Raw genomic sequence first — 18,200 nt, 5'->3', positions numbered from 1 at the left:
TGACAAAATTATAAGCTTCCTAAGGAAGAAGGATTGGAAATTAGTCTCAAAACAACTTTGTAATTATGTCTGTGTATTTTAGGTGTTTTGCCTTAAACTAAAGGTAGCCATCATTATGCTATGATGTCAGCTTAGTTCTATTATCAACACAAATGTGCACACTATATTACAGAAGGTGGGTTCAGTTATGACTTATTTATTAGACTTAAGAAACATGACATAAAGGAATATTCCCGGAGATGATTGAGGTGAAGTACCTGAATTAGTCACCACTTGCAGTTCCTCTTCTAGTATGTGATTACGTAGACCAGGGAAAGAGAATTCCTTACAAAATTCTCCTCATCTAGGACTATTCCTTACACTTCTCATTTTGCAGACATCTGAGAGGAAAACAGAGCAAAAAGAAAGCTCATTGCTCACCTAGTAGTGTAGGAGTATGAACTAAACTCTCTAGTCTACATCATTTGTATGTTACACCCTCTGGGACTATAAATTACTTAAACAAAAAAGTAGGAATGAAAGATGGAGAATTAACCCCCTTTGTTTACTCCCTGTAACAAGCCATCAGATAATTAAAATCACAACAATCTTTGTCCCACTGGCAGCTCCATTTATCCGAGTGTGTAAATCATCCTGTCACCTCTTCACCTTACCTTGCCAGAGCAATAAGAATTTAATTACATCCAAATGTCTCGGATGCATTTGCTTGCTTCGTTCTGCCTTACACTCAGAGCAAAGATAAGGCCTGACAGTTCTTTTTTTCTTTCTTTCTTTTTCCTTTTCTTTCTTTCTCTTTCTTTCTTCTCTTCTTTCTTTCTTTCTTTCTTTCTTTCTTTCTTTCTTTCTTTCTTTCTTTCTTTTTCTTTCTTTCTTTCTTTTTTGAGGGTGGGGGAGAGAGAGAGAAAACAAATGGGGGAGGGGAAAGGGAGAGGAAGAGAGAGAATCCCAAGCAGGCTTCATACCCAGTGCACAGAGCCCGATAAGGTTTCCATCTCGTGACCATGAGATCATGACCTGAGCCGAAATCAAGAGTCAGACGCTGAAGCGACTGAACTACCACCCAGGTGCCCCAGTTCTTTTTTATTTCTTAAACCCAAAGTTGAGCATCCCATAAATGCAAAAACACTTCCAAAATATATAGCAAGAAAATGAATGTATGTTACATTTAGATTAAACATGCGATCCTAGGACAATTTTAGAAACATTTTGGAAGTTGAGGAAGTAGAAAGAAGAATGTTTATTTATTCGTAGGACTTATGCAGCTTACCTACAAGAAATTTCAAATAATTCTTCTCAAAACAAGAACATGTGCCCAATACATTCCATCACGAGTTATAAATGTGAGTTTGGGAAGGTAGAAAGTCACACAGGGTGAGACTCTTCCTGGCACTCATGAAGAAGAAGGTGTTAAGACAGTCAAATCAGATGAGAGTTCCATAGGGCGTTGACCTTTATAAATTCTAGTTCTGATGGCAATGGCCGCCTCTCCTTATAATTTGATTGTGTCTGATCGCCACAGTCCTGGGGGTACACAGGCTTCTCTCTGGTCTGACTGAAGTACTTCCCTGAAGACAAGAAGTTGGAGCAGCTCCCAGAGCGGGAAGCCCAGCCTGATGGAACTCTTGCATTCCAAGTATGGCAGATATGTGTTATCATCCCCCAGAAGACTCTCCCCTACCTGTGGCTAGGTATAATCTTGTGACTAAATTCTAACAAGAGAGATGTCAGCAAAAAGGTTGTAAGCTTCTGAGTACCTTTCCGGAAAGATAACTACTGTGCACCCTCGAGTTCATTACACTTTTGTAATTACTCTTTTGTCCCTTCTTCTATTTGGGACTGGAAGGTAAACCTCGTGGATGACCCCCACTCTAGTAGTGATGTCCAAGAGGAAGACTAGAGGAATTTGAAGTCTTGAGGACTTTGTGAGCCTACTATTACAGCCCTATACCTCTTATACCTCCTAATTTCATTTAGGTGAGAGAGAAATACATTTCTATCTCATTTAAGCCACCGCCACCTTGAGTTTTCTGTAACTTGCGGCTAAAGGTAAAAGGTAGGTAAAAGGTGAGATTCAGTTGTTTGTTTTTGCCAGTTTTGAATACATCAGTGACAATCCCAAGAGACTGACACCTGATAGGCACATGAGAGAGTAAAGTTTTGTTGTAGGCCCATTCTTGAGATTCTAGGAGACTCTCCTGATCCATGCTAGTGGGTAGCTTGGAGTCACTCACAAGTTTTCCTTGGGACCAGACTACTCCTGGTAAATGTTAAGAATTTATAACGAAGAGTGGCATGTCAGCAACTCTTTAAATATGTGTGTGTTAAGACTAATTAGGAAGAGATGGGTAAAAACTAGAATAGGTTACGCTCTTCGGGACGGTTATTTCCGAGAAGAGAAGTGAACTGAGAATTAACCACTGTTCCAAATGGTAGCTCCTCAAATGGTGTCAGCAAACACATGCGGAGAGTTCAAGATTCTTTTGTGAGAATTAAACAATTATTATCCAAAATTTAAAAAGAGGGAAGATGGGAAGGGTACCGAACTTATTTAGATAAACTCAACCGCAATTTTTGCAATTATGGCGAAACCACAGTTCATTGCAATTATTTTGCAGCTTCTTGTGCCTAGAACTTCTTTTGTGCTCACGATAGTATGGTGTTTCAGTAGGCCTGGTTCTGTCTTAGTTCTTCTTTTGAGATATTTACTTGTCATTGGAACTCTCAGCCACATTTGACATCTCATCCTTGATTAGGACTCTATCTTATACGTTGCTTCATCTAGCATAGGGGTTGGCAAGCTGTGGTTCATAGGCCCAATTTTAGTTCAGGGGCTAAGAATGTTTTTTATGTTTGTAAATGGTTCAAAAAATTTAAAAAAGGATAACATTTTATGACAAGAAAAGTATATGAAACTTACATGTTGGTGTCTATGAATAAAGTTTTATTTGAATGCAGCCATATTTGTTTATTTACGTGTTGTCTATGGCTGTTTTCACACTATAATGGTGGAGTTAAAAGTTGCACCACAACCTGTGTGGCCTGCAAAGCCTAAAATATTTAGTATCTGGCCCTTGACAGAGAAAGTTGGCTGAGTTCAGATTTAGCATAATGTGACACTTAGTTTTGGAATTCGGAAGTAGAATCATAGAATTCAAGAGTTGAAAGGGTATCAGAAAGCCTCTTGTCAACAACTCTGACACATCCCTCGCCAAAGTCAACAGTCAGCTATTCCATTCTTAGGAATAGTTACTTAAAAGGCAATTCTCGTGGTCATTAATTTTTCCTAGCTTTACTCTCTGAGCATAGCCAGGGGTTGGCATGTAATAGGTGCTTTGAAATACTCAATTATTCAACAATTACTTAGCACTTTCTATGTGACAGCATTATTCTCAATACTTTACAAGTAATTCATAGAACACTATAGGGTAGGCGCTGTAATTATCTTTACAGTGGAGGACACTGAGGCACAGGAAGGTTAATTCAGTTTTCCAAGGACACATAGCTTCCCAAGAGCTTAAGCTGGGACTGGAACTTAGTCTGGCTCTGGATTTTGGGTTCTCTGCTGCCATTTACTGCAGCATGAATGGGTAAACATTTGATGGTTGCATTCTATGTGTCAGCCCTTCACTAGGTAGAGGTGGCTACCAAATTCCTAAAATATATGTATACAGTTCCTCCAAAAGCTGAAGCCATATAATGCTGCAATATGAGAAACAAGGGAGCATATATTCTTGCTGTATTTTCTGTTTTTGCTATGTAGTTTTTTTCACTTCTAGATACACTGAGGATAGTTACAGGATCTGGAAACCATCTACTATAGAGCAATGTTGAAAAATCTAGGGATATTTAACCTGGAGAAGAGAACTCTGGTTGGAACATGACTGGGGCGGTTCTAAGCTTTCCATGACATTCATGAGATCTAGAGGAAGAAAGAGCATTATCTCCAATGCGTTAAGAAGAGCAAAGAGATTTAGTTCCTGGGAACCTCCAGCAACCCCCACCCCCTGTGTAAACCAGGGTTCTCCAAGAGCTGATATCAAGGTAGTATCATATGTGTTGAGCTTTTTGTTTTTTTAAGTGTATGTATTTTGAGAGAAAGTGTGAGTGGGGGAAGGGCAGAGAGAGAGGAGATCTGAGAATCCCAAGCAGGCTTCATGCTGTCAGCTCAGAGCCCAATGCGAACCACAAGATTGTGACCTGAGCCTAAGTCTAATGCTTAGAAAGCTGAACCACCCAGGCGCCCCGGTATGTGTCGGGCTTTCTTAAGGGAAAATGCACTGTGAAAGGAAATAGGGAGCTGGGCAGGTGGAGAGAGCAGTGAGCCCCTGATGGAAGTCTCATGTGGAGTGAAAGAAAGAGGGAGAATGTGTTTTTTCCTGCTGTGCAGTCTAAGCAGAAGCTTAGAAGAATCCTTTCGCTGAAATCAGCTGACAAAAGAGTTCAGAGTCTCCCAGAAACCAGTCTTAGTGCCCTTAGGATCTGAAAACTTGGGGATGAAGTTCAAAGTGCAGCACCGGGGGCCCCCGGTCAGTGACGAACCTGTGATGGGAGGTGTGTGAGATGCATTCTCACGGCCACTACATCTCTCCTCACGTCGTGTTGGTCAATTATTAAATCAGTCTTTGTGACGGGATTAAATGCCCTGATTGGCTGAGGGCCTGAAATTCATGAACCAATCACTCCGACCACGGCGATGGGATTTCCCAAAGGCCCATTAAGTCCACTGTCAAGGTGAGCTTCCCCTCCACCTATGGGTTATGGGGAGGAGGGGCTAATACCTACATAAAAGTCTGCGTATCCTTAGGAAAGGGAAAGGGGAATAACGTCTATGATTTTGCAGTTCGTCCCCTGGGAGATGTGATGCCAAAACCTGTGCTTTGTCTGCACCACAGCATCTCTTACAATCTAGGGTGACCACAGTTTTTAAAAGTCGTGGTGTTTGGGGTAGGAGGGTGGGGAATCAAAGTCAATGCCACTGAAAAATCCTTCTGTTATCTATGAACTATGTGTCGCCGTGACTAGTTTCAGATCATTTCATAAATTGCTGATGAGCTGGCATCTTGTAGTAGAAATATAACAATCATGAGAGCCAGTATTTCTGGAGCAATAAATATATCAGAGGGTTAAGAAACTTTCTAGAGAGCACAGCAAATAATTCAGTGACTGATTGATAGCAAACGTGTAACATTTCCTCCTCCTCCTCCTCAAATTCTTACTATGACTGTCTCTACTCCAGCTGTTGAAGGCTCTCTAGGCTGGCATGATGCCATTTGAGACAGCAAGTTGCCCTTAACATTCAGTCATTGCAGGTAGCCAAATACAACTAGGCGCTACGGAATTGTAGCATTTGGCTGACTTTGTAAAGAGAACTGTTTTACGCCTCCATTGTGGCTGCTTGGCTATGCGCCGATAGGCACCAAGATCATGCGGAGCTGGCATTTTAGGGAAGGAGTAGAGAGACAGACAAGGATCAGAATAAGGAGGGCCATGGAGAGAATTTCAGCGGTCATCTCAGTGACAAATCATTTGATTGCTGTAATCCCTACCTTGGGTAGGCCCTGCTTTTTAAAGAAGGCAAATTAACAACACAGATAAAAGGCGTCACTTGACTTTTAACACCTTTTCAACACTTGAAAAGGCGTCATGAATTTACAGAGGGATTCACTATAAAAGTCCCTTCAATAAGCAATAAAACGCATTTGAAGTGCAATCCATTACATATCATACTTAATGTTTTTTTCAATAGGATAAGCACTGGATTAAGGGCTAGTCACATACATACGTTTTGAAGAAATTTATTCAGGTAGCTTCAGCAAAATCAAATTTCAACACATTTTGATGTCCATACTTTGAAGAAATACTCATTAAGGTCCTACTCTGTTCAAGGCACTATATATACTACCCTGTGCTAATACTTGGTCTCGGGGGCGGGGGGGGGGGGGGAGACCAAGACCCAAGTTCAGTAGGTCTGGCAGGGAGAGGCTCAGACTCTGGATTCCTAGCACGTTTTTAGACTACGCTTTGAGCAGCAAGGGCTTCTAGAAAATCAGCCTGGGAAATTAGGCAGAGACGGAGAGATGTGAGGCCTGGAGACTGACTCCCAGCCCAACCCCCCTGATGGGTGAGCCTGCGGAGGCTGCTGGTCGCGCCCAGCCAGCGGGCGGGTCTCCCGGAGCATCGCGGCCACCAGCGCTAACAGCCGCGTGCCCCTAGCTCCTTCGGTTGCTGCTGGACACTGGCTGTTGTAGTCCCTGCAGCTGGAATGAATTCCTAGTTGCAGAAATTGCTTCAGTCTCCAAGACCTGAGTGGGAGCCCGCGGTGGGCCAAGCCTGGGTAGGACACATCTGCGCTCTCTTTCTTGGAGGGAGAAAAGTCGCTATCTGCTTTTTCTGCTTCTGCAGCGGAAGGCAGGCCCTACTTCCCGCCATGACTCACAGCAAAATATTCCCCAAACTTAGTGAAGAGGTTCAGAGGCTGGGCAGCCAAAAAGAAAAAAAAAAAAAAAAAAAAAGAAAAAAAAAAAAAGAAAAGATGAATATCCCCTGTGAACGACAGGAGTTTATGTGCAAAAAAGTTAGTTCTGCACTTCAGCTTTACGCCAGTCATGGCACAGAGCTGAAATTCCCAGGAGCCAGGTGGGATAGCCTTGGGCCCACCGCTCCTCTCCCCAGCCTCGGATGGAAGCCGCGGGATCTCCTGGGTTACCTGCCACGATCCTTGGCCCTTCTGTTACTTGGGGGACAAAACGTTCGGCGGTCCAACTCTCCTTTGCTCTATTTCACTTCTCATTTAACTGCAGATTTGTCTCGTGTCAGGAGTTTTTTTTTTCTGGATTGGATGTGTGACGGTTGATGAACTCCCAAGCTATCTAGTTTACCTTCCTGATGGGATTTACAGGGTAATTTCTCCAATATTAAAAAAAATAAAGTTAAATCTTATGCTGTGGCTAAGAAGAATGAGAAACGTCAAAGTGTATGCCTGTTTGTTCCCCTTTTAGGCTCGCTAGCCCCATCCACTGCTGTATGCTGGTTTTCATTAAAATGTGACATTTATCTTCCCAAAGTGAATTTGTCTTGCTCTGATAGGAATAGCAAAATGTCACAATTTACTGCAACAAAAGTAAATACAGGAAAAGACAAATGATAATTTTCAATGAAAACCATAATTTCAAAATAATGGGTTTCTTAAATATACAATACTCTAATAGAGGCAACACTATTGTCATGAGAATTCAAATAAAATAAATTCTGATGTCTGGTGATGGGAATATATTGGACAAAGACGCTTGTTGCCAAAACACCGCAATGGAGACTTGTATTGCCACATATACTCTCCCATTAAGAGTCATGTAGGGGGGCGCCTGGGTGGCTCAGTCGGTTGAGCGTCCAACTTCAACTCAGGTCATGATCTCGCGGCTTGTGGGTTCGAGCCCCGCGTTGGGCTCTGTGCTGACAGCTCAGAGCCTGGAGCCTGCTTCTGATTCTGTCTCCCTCTCTCTCTACTCCTCCCCTGTTCATTCTCTCTCTTTCTCAAAAATGAATAAACATTAAAGAAAATGTAACAAAAAAAAAAAAAAAAGAAAAAAGTCATGTAGGGCAAGAATCACAGACATTTCTTGCCTTGGAAGTGAAGCTGGTAGCTTTCGACTTTGCTGGCTGAGACAGAGAAAAGGATGCCCAGGACAATCAGCCACTTGGTTGAATTCCCCCACTTAAAAAAAAAAAAAAAATATATATATATATATATATATATATATTTATTTGAAAGAGAGAGAGGGTGCTTGGGGGAGAGGCAGAGGGAGAGACAGGGAGAGAGAGAATCCCAAGCAGGCTCCATGCTCAGTGCTGGAACCCGACATGGGGCTCGATCTCACAAACTGTGAGATCGTGACCTAAGCTGAAATCAAGAGTCGGACACTTAACCACCTGAGCCCAGGCACCCCTCAATTCCCCCAGTTTTGAATCAGATGTGAATACAGCCATCAGTAAAAGGGTCCAGCTGCCGGAGGGGCATGACTCCTCGATGCTGGACGGACTGTCACGGACCACGCGTTCCACACCACAGGGGAGATAGAAGAGATCTTCACTCTTTTCTTCCCCGGAGAAAAGGAAAACACTGAGCCCACCTAATTTAAAAACTGACCGTGGATAATGTAAACATTTGCTTCATAGCTGCAGCAAAACAGAAACGTGTTGGTCTTGAGCTTCGAGGACCTGATTCGTTTTTATTCTGACACTCTTTCCGCATCTGAGGAATAAGAGGGTTGGAAGAAAAGATCACAAAGATTTTTTCCTCCTTTAAGACTGCATGGTTCTCAACCTGAGACTCATTTACCTCTACAGCATGCTCTGTTGGAACGAGAGGGGCAAGATTGGGAAGGGACCTCATCCACAGATGGGGGAGAGATAAATAAACTTTAAATAGACAGAAATAGCTGGAGAAAGAGGGACATAAGGAGAGATCTTCGGGGGGTGGACATTAAGAGGACTTGTGGTCAAAATAAACCGTTGTTGCTTTTTCCGCTCCCTGAGGCTGTGGAAGGAGAGACGTTTTGACACAACCATTAGCTGACTGTCCTCAGCACCTTCAACATACGTGTCTGACTGAGAGCGTCACGTTAATTCAGCTGTAGGTGAAACGATTTTCTGATTACCGGTGGGGACAAGGGAAATCAAGTCCCATATTACAGTTTCTCTTCCATTGATTTTAAGGCGCTCCTTTTGAATGAAGGACCAGCAATTCCTATACTTAGAGTTTGAAACAGGATTCAGAACCAGGGTAGGTAGACCTAAGAATCAGGAACCAAAAGGTAGCCCCAGCCACTGCTGTTAAGCATCTAAGGGAAGGTGCCTGGCTTTTGTTTTTCAACATTTTTTTTTTTTCAGCATGTTTAATAGGTTGAGAAAAAGAAAAGAAGAGCCTGGCTTTTTTTTTTTTTTTAATGATTTTATTTATTTTTGAGACAGAGAGAGACAGAGCATGAGCAGGGAAGGGGCAGAGAGAGAGGGAGACACAGAATCGGAAGCAGATCCTGGCTTTTAACTAAAAAAGTAACAGTTAATTCTCCGATAGTTGAGACTTACCCAGATTAGAATAGATTTACGTACTGGTTTTGGTTCTTCTTCTTTTGGTTTGAGTTGGGAAGGGGAGCAATACCTCCATATAATGCTTTGTAAAGCCCCACAGTGTGCCAGAGGCTTTCACACACATGACTTAGCATTTGCAAAAACTGTGAGATTGGTCCAGGATCCCTCATTTCGAACGTGAAGGTGGCCCCTCTGAGGTGTACATGAGCCTCGAGTTTACACAGGGGTCAGGCTCCAGGCTCCTCACTTCAAGCCAGGTGTGTGCAGAGCTGTTACTCAGCTTCCGAGCTCATCCGGAAGGAGCTTGGCTGTAAAAGGGGAATTACAGTTGGCTGAACCGTAGGTCAAGACACCAGCAAAGGTCTGGAGCCATACTTGCCCAGCCTGGAGCCATCAACGTGTATTGGCACTGTGTGCCCTGTGTGGGGCAATGATGCGCATCATAGCTTTACCGAATAATTACCATCATAGCTTTACCGGTTGAATAACCGAATGAGTGATCGTGCGTGCAGAGTCTTGTCCAAAACAATGAATCTTCCCAAACACAAGAAATTGAAATGTTAACACAAGGAAAACCTTGGATTGAGACTAACGTGTTCCAGGAGTGTTCTGCAAGACGAGCAAACGTTTCTAATAAATTTTACCTTGATAAACGAGTGATGTCTTGCGATATGAGTAGTATGTGACGTTGAATGTCACATGATCACAACCTGAGCCAATGGTTCTTGAAATTCGCTTTGAGGGGCGCCTGGGTGGCTCAGTCGGCTGAGTGCCCGACTTCCGCTCAGGTCATGATCTCGCAGTTCACGGGTTCGAGCCCCGCATCAGGCTCTGTGCTGATGGCTCAGAGCCTGTAGCCTGCTTCGGATTCTGTGTCTCCCTCTCTCCCTGCCCCTTCCCCACTCGTGTTCTGTCTCTCTCTGTCTCTCAAAAATGAATAAACGTTAAAAAAAAAATTAAAAAAAAAAGAAATTCGCTTTGATATGCACAAGTGCTGCATGTTTCCAGAACAAATTATGCTCGCAAACCAAGGTTTTACTATATTTTGAATTGGGCTTTTTGTCTTACCTTCTGGAAATGAATTTTGACCTAACTAGTCAGATTGGTCCTATAACTTAGGTAAACTGCTGAACCTTTTCCTGGTCCTATAACTTTGGTAAACTGCTAAAGTATTGTTTTAATGTTTATTTATTTTTGAAAGTGGGAGAGGAGCAGAGAGAGAGGGAGACAGGGGATCTGAAATGGGCTCTGTGCTGACAGCAGAGAGCCTGATGTGGGGCTCGAACTACAAACCTCACACCCATGAACCATGAGATCATGACCTGAGCCAAACCGAAGTTGGACGCTTAACCGACTGAGCCACTCAGGCGCCCCACCAGGAGTTTACTTTTGAGGATTGTAGTACAATGGTGAATGACCAGGTGCACTCCACAACTTGAACCCACTGACTTGTGAAAAAGAGACTTTCTACAGGGGTGAAACTGCATATTCTTGCATAATTTGTCAGAACTGCCAAAGCAAAAACTGCCAAAACAAACCCAGACCAGCAGTTTTCTGTTAGCAGGTGAATTTTGAACTGTTTGCTAAGTAGCAAAGTCAGTTAAAAACAGTTCTTCGTATTCTAATAAATACGAAGAATACAGAAATGAGAAAAATTTCTCACTTCTGTATTTCATGTAGGTAACTTTACCTGTTATCAAGAAATAGGAGACTCACTTAAAAAAAATAAATAAATCACAGGCATCCAGCAACGCATTCGGAATTGAACAGAACTAACACTGTCATAATTTGCTTTCTCAACTACGAGAGATTTCAGACAAGAGTCCGTCTTAAGATAAAGCAGGGTTTACAAATAGGTTTAAAAAAATAAAGAAATTGTGGGGGAGAAAGAGTTCAGTAAATTTATAATTGTGCAACGTTGGGAATAAACATCAATCGCCAAGGGACAAGTGGCTACTAAGTCATCATGAACTATGATGATGGAGATTCATGTCTCTCCCTCCACCCTTTACCTGTTGCCACACCATCCCGCTTATGCACCATACTCTTATCCGGAATGGAAAGGAGGACATAATGGGAATCACAAATGTAGAGCTATCTTTACGGGCATGGGAAAATGTCCAAACATATTGCTGACTGGAAAAGCCAGGTTCTAGGACATTATGTAGAATTACATCTTCCTGTACATATTCATAGAGGGATATCGCTAAGGATATTCAGCAAAATGTAAATGGTGTCTATCTTCAGAGAATGGAGTTTCAAGTGATCTCTACTATCACATTTGTAAATTTCTGCACTGTCTGAATTCTTATAATGGGCATATATCATATTCACACTCAAGAAAGAAAGCAGGGAAATGTGTTTTTCAAAAGAGTGATGGCCGTAAGTAGCACTCATCAGCAACTGGTTTTAAAAACTTACCATTTTTTCTCAACAGAGTATAAAACAACAAAATTTTAAGGGCCCCACAACTTGGTGGTCATGTGTTTAATCAGCTTCCTACCATTTGAGCGGCATGTATAAATACATGCTCTGAACAGATTCCACCGAGATGGATGAAAAGCGAGATCTAAAGTCGTGATCTGGGCCAAACATCTGACGCTTTAGTCTGAAATAATACCAAATGTCTGTTTTCTATCATTTGCCAGAAGTATGTAAATAATGCAGTTTTCATTTGTCATGCAGACATCGTTAGAATTATTGAAATGCAGGTTTGAGAGCAGGGGGAGGAGGCAAGGGCATTTGGTTTTACACCTGCTTTCTAGGGGACATTTGTATGCAAGAGAAATCACAACATCAGTAACATCTCAAGCACAAAGGACATCTAGACATACGGGACACACCAGATGTCTATTTTAGACATAGCGACAAACTTCAAACGGCACTCCACTGTTAGATTAACATACCATGGTCAGGTACCAGTTTGGGCTAAGATTTATTAAGTGGCTCTCGTTCCCTGTCTGTATTCAGAAACTTGGCGGGTCAGAATTTAGCGTTAGGGAGCTCAGCAGACACCGGAGATAAGAGAGAACTAGATCTGAGATTGAGCAGGAATGACCCTCCTCCCTGCAGACTTGTGATTCTCTGCAGTGAATGGGTGTCGGCATTGGAACGCCAGACCCCATCACGCGCACAGAATCTTCGCATTCGGTAAACGGTTACAACTGCGGCCACCAAGTGCCAAAAGTCTGTCTGCGGCGTGCGTGTTCCCAGCCTCCTTTCAAGGTACTGCAGCTGTTGCCCTCACGGATGAGAATCGAGGACAATATCGAGGAACGGAAATTGGTCAGTTTGGTTGGTCCTAGCGGATGTCATCTTCGAAATGGACTAATTTGATAACACTGGAGCTTTTCCAAGGGAAGAAAGAAAATGAGGTTAATGTGATGTAAGTAGATTATTATTTTCATCGCTGGTGACATAAACGATTCTAGAGGCAAAATGAGGGAAATAAGAAGGTAAGAAATGAGGGAGGCAGCCCCTTCTGTCTGTGGACAGTCGCACGGTGGGCTGACAGCTCTGGGCCAGGGGATTGAGAGCGACCCTCAAACAGGCTGGGCTTCCCCCAGATAATGGGAGCAGTAGCTCACATTCATGGAACGGTTAATGTGTCCCAGACCTTTTGCTAGCCGCTTCACATAGATCGGATGGTTTAATCTTCGCCACCACCCTGCAGGGTAAGCAAGGACTGTTATCACTGTCATTTTACAGATGTGAAAATTGAAGCTTAGGAAAAGTTAGGTAACTTCTCAAGGTCACACAGTAAGGAGTGGAGCTGCGTTTGGACTGAGGGAGGCTGATGCCCCCTCAGTTCACCATTGGCTTGTTTCCCAGTGTGTGTGTGAGCGAAACAACCCGCCAATGCCCTTGTCCTCAATCCCAAATCCACTTTCTCCTTGGGAAATTGGGAATTAAAAAAAAAATTTTATGGTTTTAGGGGCACCCGGGTGGCTCAGTCTGTTAAGCGTCTGACTCTTGATTTCGGCTCAGGTCATGATCTTACTTACGGGTTCCCGAGTTCACGAACTGTTGCCCCCATCAAAATAAATAAATCAACTTAAAATAAAGGTCCATGCTTTAGAAACGCGTTCCATTAAGTCCCATCAAGACCATTTTCATGCTATTATCTTTGAAATGCCCTCTTTCCACTTGCCTTCCCTCCCGCCACCCCGCCCCGCCCCACTCCAGCCTACCGTATTTCTTAAAATCTACAGAAGAGTTAAATACATACCTAATTAGAAAGCAAGAGGGAAAGGATGGGCCTAGAAGTGCTTAGAACTAACATGTGGGTGTTGAACTGTCTGGCACTGTTCTTCCTTACTCTGTCTAGTGACGTCAATATGTCCAGCAGACGTTAAATATTCCCGGAGATTTGAATCACTATTAGTGCTCACCTTCTCCGTGGTTCAAGTTCCTTTTAAAAATGCGACCAAAGTTTACTCAAGGTGGTAAACTAGGGGTAATGCATTTTCAGCACTCAGGTCAGGCTTTGATGTCTCCACTAACCTAGAGGAAGGTTGTTGGGAGCGTGTGTATGGCATTTTCTTGCTCCCATCTCCTCCTTGGAGGGGAAATCAGGTGTTTTGTCCATAGACATTCTCCTCTCAACTCTTTCCATTTTTAAATGAAGGGTTTAATTATTTGCTTTCATCCTTTGAAATTTGAATTCATTTTGAAATACAATGTTAACCACTTTTATTACTATTGTTTATGTATCTGGACCGGGACGGTACATTATTCATTAAGGGTAAGCAACAATAATAAACCATCAGAAATACTAGAATTCATTCGTAGAGAAAATTTCAGGTGTACTCAGGATATCTTCAAAGTACTCAGGATATCACAATCCTTTTAATAAATTAATAAGCAAAATCCGTGCTGGATCATTGAGAGCTTAGATAAGCCATCATTCTACAAAAATTTGGCTGCTGAACGTGGAACAGTTGTTTTCAAAGATAATAGAGATTTAATGACATAGCGTTGAGCAGTGGAACTCTTAAAACTTGCATGCATGATTACTGGATTCGACCGTGAATGCGCTGAAAAACTTATAGTGTGAATGGATAAACCATTGTGATTTACATTAGTAAAACAGAAAAAGTAACTGAAACATCTTTGCACAATTGAAGAGATCTTCCTTCATCTTATTCAGCTTCCATAATGAAACTTGTATTACCACTTCAGTTTTTGTACCTTGTCCAGATTCTTACTCAAAATATTAGCCAAATCATGTCTTACCAGTGCTTCTCACTATTTAACGAGGTTCAAAATCTAACCATTTTATTAAGCACAGATGGCTTCAAAGGCCGAGAGTCGCCAATATGTCTGCATAAAAGACTCTTGGGCAATAAGGAGCAAGGGGAGATTTTCATTAGGAAGATGGAAAAATTGAATTAGTGAGCTGGATCTGTATGTCTGTTGCTAAGTTTAAAGGTCGCCTGCTTCTCCATGCTGATATTAGAAGTCACTCAATTAAGGGACGGGTTTTTGTGAGCATAAAATATTCTGGGCAAGGTGATATATGAGGCATAGTGTAATGTACACATACTTTAATTTTAAGAATTCAGGGGATTAGAAATATGTATCTAAAATATTGTTAAAACGATATGGTAAGTGTGAAATGTCATTGTGCACAATCAGTGCTGAAGAATTTATTTTTTTTAACAATTTTCTTTTTTTTTTCAACGTTTATTTATTTTTGGGACAGAGAGAGACAGAGCATGAACGGGGCAGGAGCAGAGAGAGAGGGAGACACAGAATCGGAAACAGGCTCCAGGCTCCGAGCCATCAGCCCAGAGCCCGACGCGGGGGCTCGAACTCCCGGACCGCGAGATCGTGACCTGGCTGAAGTCGGACGCTTAACCAACTGTGCCACCCAGGTGCCCCGGTGCTGAAGAATTTAGAGAGGGAGGGTTTGCTTTTCCCTATAAGAAAGGAGGGGGGGGGGGGAGGCTTCATGGAGGAAGTAAGATCAATTTGCGCTTGAAAGGAAGCTGTGGTGGGCAACACTGGTTGCCTAACCAGGCATCCACTCACCCTTCTTTTCATGTTTTTCAGAAACCCTCCCCCGCATAGGACATATGTATCAGGGTAAACAAACTCCATCTTCAGCTCCAAGGGAGAATTTTGATTAGTCCCATGCTAAACCATTATGGTAATCCCACCCACTCTCCCCTGCCCTCCCCCATGCCATTCATAATGGATGGCATTTCCGTAGCAATTACTATTGGTCTAGGGGTAGGCACATGAGCTTAGTGGGTCCGATCCGTCTAAAAGGAGAGGCTTTTATTTCATAATCGGGAATAAGATTTTTATTCTCTCCCCTGCCCAGGAAAAGGATGTTGGTTGCCCTAGTTGCTTCTGGCAGTCATTTTGAAATCGTGAGAGACCCTGGCAGGAAGCCAAAGCTGGCACATGGAGGACGGCTAAGGCTGGAGAGAGAATAAGGGAGATCCAGAGCGGGAGCCCCATTTGTACTATGCCCACGGCCTGATCTGCCTCTAGATCTCTTATTATGTGACGGAATACGTTTCTTCAGTGTTTAAGCCAGTTAGAGGTAGGTTTTCTGTAGCTTCCAGCCAAAAATCGTCTAAACTGCTACCAATTGTCCACTTGGTTCCTTTCCTAGGATATATTTCCCTTTTTTCATAACAAAGGAAGGAAGTACTAGTTTTGGGGGGGGGGCGGGGAATGGGAGGTGGGGCAGGATCTCTCATCCACCATTTGCCTTGTGGTTTAAATGGGAGTGATGATCTCTTAGTTCCAGGTAGGACTGGAGGCAGTGATTGATTCAGAACATGGGCACAGAAGATACGAGGAAAAGATGCTGAGCCTTCTGAAAAGAAGCTTCTCTTTCCCATGGAAACTACCAGGTATATCTTGGTCTACTCCCCTGCATGACAGGGTGGGTAGAGGGGGCCTGTGTTAGTTCCCCAGGGCTGCCATAATAAATGAGTACAAACTGGGTGCCTTAAAACAACAGAAATGTCTTCTCTCAAAATTCTATAGGCTAGAAATCCAAAATCAGGGTGTTGACAGGCAATGCTCCTTCTGAAGTCTTTAGGACAACATCTTTCCTTGCATGTTCCTAGTTTCCAGTGGTTGGTGGTGGACGCTGGCATTCCCTGGCTTGTGGCCCCATCACACGAATCTCGGCCATCATCTTCACAGAGAGCCTCTCCCGCTTCTCTCTGTGTCCAAACTTCTTTCTTCTTCCTTTTTTTAAGTTTATTCGTTGAGAGAGAGAGAGAGAGAAGGGCAGAGAGAGAGAGGGAGAGAGAGAGAGAGAATCCCAAGCAGACTCTGCACCGTCAGCGAGAGCCTCATGAGGGGCTCGAACTCATGAACCGTGAGATCGTGACCTAAGCCAAAATCAACAGTAGGATGCTCAGCCGACTGAGCCACCCAGGCGCCCCATAATTTCTTTCTTCTTATAAAGACACCAGTCATTGGATTAGGGCCCATTCTAAACCCAGTATGACCTCATTTTAACTTGATCACATCTGCAAAAATCACGTTTCCAAATAAGGCCACGTTCACAGGTTCCGGGTGGATGTACATGAATTTGGGGAAAACGCCGTTCAACCCCGTACAGGGCCTCGAACTGCTGCAGCCAGCTTTGCCATCCTGGAGGAAGCCAGCTTGAAAACGAAACCAGCACGCGGAGCCATACGGAGGCAAGATGATCTCAAAATAAATAACTTTGGCCTCTGGATAAAACTCTGCCTAAAGTTGTTTTACTTTGGACATTTAATTTACTTGAGCCAGAAAGTTCTTTTTGTGTAAGCCTCTTTGTGTTGGATTTTCTTTTGCTAGTTACAAAAAGACTTCTGATAGAAATTGATAGGACTTTGTTGAGACGGGGGAGAGAGTCGTGCAGGATAATAGGGGATGGCAGGAGAAAAAAATTGAGGTTAAAATAAAGGGAGTGTGGGAGTAAAGGTCTGGCTAAAGAAGAGTATTTCGTAGAGGAGGACAGGGGCTTGAAGCTGTGTAGACCGGTTGGCGTAACTTTTTGGAGGTCTGTAAATGTCAAGCTAAATAACTTGACCTTTTTTTCTGTAGGCAGATGGTATATAAGATGATTTTTGGACATGAAGGTTCAATTAATTAACAGGATATTTTAGGTTAATTAACAGTGAAGTGCAGATTATATTGGAAGGGGACAGAACTCAGATCAGAATATACTGCCTTGATGTTCATCCGTTTAATCAAGGGTACGGTGATGGCTGCGAATTTCTGGACTGGGATTATTCCATGCCTACTCTGAACCCATTCCAATCCATTTACCGTATCTGGCCTTCTTCCTGTTCCTGGAACAGACCACACTCGTTCTGCTTTAGGGCCTTTGCATTGGCTCTTCCCTCTGCCCCAAATGCTTTTCCTACTTGATTTTTGCATAGCTGGTTCCTTCTTATCATTCAATACTGAGTTCTACTGTTGTATCTTCAGAGAGGATTTCTCTGATGGGTCAATCTAGAATAGCCTTTTGTTGGGGCGCTTGGGTGGTTCAGTGGTTTAAGCGTCCGACTTCAGCTTAGGTCATGATCTCACAGTTGATGGGCTCAAGGCCTGCATTGGGCTCTGTGCTGGCACCTCAGAGCCCGGAGCCTGCTTGGGATTCTGAGTCTCCCTCTCTCTCTCTGCCTCTCCCCCAGTCATGCTCTGTCTCTGTCTCTCAAAAACAAGCATTAAAAAATATCTTAGAATACCCATTTGTCCTTCTCTATCAGAATGCCCTATTTTGATTCTCAGGAAACAACACCATATGCTGTAGCTTTTTGTTTATTTATTCATTCATTTTTGGTAACCCCTCCACCTCCCCAACTTCAAAGGAAGCTTCATAAGAGTAAGAAGCTTGCTGGTCTTTTCGCTGCAGTATCTCGAGTGCCCAGGAGGGGCTCGATACACACATGTGGCATAAATGATTAATAAATAAATGTGGCTATGATGTTTTAAAATTACTGAAATCTTGAATCATTAATTTAAACAACTTTGAGATTACCCAAATTAAATCATTTAGCTAATCGGGAGAGAAAATATTTCAAAAATAAGTTTTGCTCGAAAGCCAGGCAGGAGTGGAAGAACTGAAATACATGAGTATCTTTTCTCGATGT

General features: G+C 42.9%; 1 long non-coding RNA gene across 1 annotated transcript; it reads left to right on the top strand.

Moving 5' to 3' along the window:
- Window positions 1-4,667: 4,667 nt before the first annotated feature.
- Window positions 4,668-15,684, top strand: LOC121041078 (uncharacterized). Its single transcript, XR_005795559.1, has 2 exons — window positions 4,668-4,731; window positions 15,416-15,684. It is a non-coding gene; the product is annotated as an uncharacterized LOC121041078 (long non-coding RNA).
- Window positions 15,685-18,200: the final 2,516 nt, after the last annotated feature.

The sequence above is a fragment of the Herpailurus yagouaroundi genome, unplaced genomic scaffold (assembly GCF_014898765.1).
Source record: "Herpailurus yagouaroundi ecotype Mexico unplaced genomic scaffold, PumYag 182, whole genome shotgun sequence".
In the NCBI taxonomy this organism is placed as follows: domain Eukaryota; kingdom Metazoa; phylum Chordata; class Mammalia; order Carnivora; family Felidae; genus Herpailurus; species Herpailurus yagouaroundi.
Note: the sequence above shows the minus strand (reverse complement) of the source record. Positions and strands in the feature narration are given on the sequence as shown.